This window comes from Taudactylus pleione, unplaced genomic scaffold (genome assembly GCF_031769625.1).
Source record: "Taudactylus pleione unplaced genomic scaffold, aTauple2 ptg000026l, whole genome shotgun sequence".
NCBI lineage: Eukaryota > Metazoa > Chordata > Amphibia > Anura > Myobatrachidae > Taudactylus > Taudactylus pleione.
The window spans coordinates 15,637,501-15,638,434 of NW_028284428.1; the positions used below are offsets into that span (position 1 = coordinate 15,637,501).

Sequence of the window (934 nt, forward strand, 5' to 3'; positions counted from 1 at the left end):
CCCCCCCAGGGGCCAGGGCCCGGCACATAGAGCCGCTCGCCATGGGACCAGAGCACGGACGGAAGTGGGCCGCCTCTCTCCCACAGCGCAACGCATGTTCGCTAGGCACCCGGTACTAAATCATTCGCAGATGACCTGATTCTGGGTCAGGGTTTCATGCATAGCAGTGCAGCTCCCTCAATGCGATCTACTGAAAGTCATCCCTCAAGTCAAATTTTTGTCAACTCCCGGCGGGGGCGTCTACCTTCCCCGGACTTAATGGTCATCCGGACCGCCCCACCCCAGGCTTAAGGGCCGAAGGCTCTTAGACAATGCGTTCTCCCCCTTTGAGAACATAGCCGGAGCTGGTCAGCCAGGAGCCGGCACCTCCGGCACCCCGGAGGCAAGGAGGTGTCATCCCACGGGTCCAGCTCCCACCCTCAGCTGGTCCCTGCCCAGGCCTAACGGTTGGAAAATGGCATTCGCCATGGGGGGACTCCCCATCCCCAGGCTTAAGGGCCGGAGGGGAGGGCAAAGGCTCTCGGACGCGATCCGCCCCTCCAAGAACTTGGCCGGTGCTGGTGGCCGGGCACCATCGCCGGCGCCACCGGCGCCCCAGAGGCTGGGAGGGGTCATCCCCAGGGTCCCGCTCCTACCCTCAGCAGGTCCCTGCCTGGGCTTAATGGTCGGCAAACAGCAGTCGCCACGGCAGAAACCCCATCCACGGGCTTAAGGGCCAGTGGGGTGGGGAGACTCGGTCAGTCCTCCCTGGGCTTAAGGGTGCGCAGGATCCCCTTGCTGAGGGGGTTTGGGGATGTTCCCGACCGGCTGCAATAAGGGGTGCTTCGGGCAGGCGTGCACCTTCCTCTCTAATGTCTTTATTCATGCGTGGATAGATAGCTAGATAGACAGATAGATAGATTGATTTTTTTTTCTAATTTACTTTTTTTTCCTC

At 60.8% G+C, this 934-nt stretch overlaps 1 pseudogene; it reads left to right on the forward strand.

Annotated features, from left to right (window-relative positions):
* Positions 1 to 219, forward strand: part of LOC148539237 (28S ribosomal RNA) — a 1,520-nt pseudogene extending 1,301 nt beyond the window's left edge.
* The last annotated feature ends 715 nt before the right edge of the window (positions 220 to 934 follow it).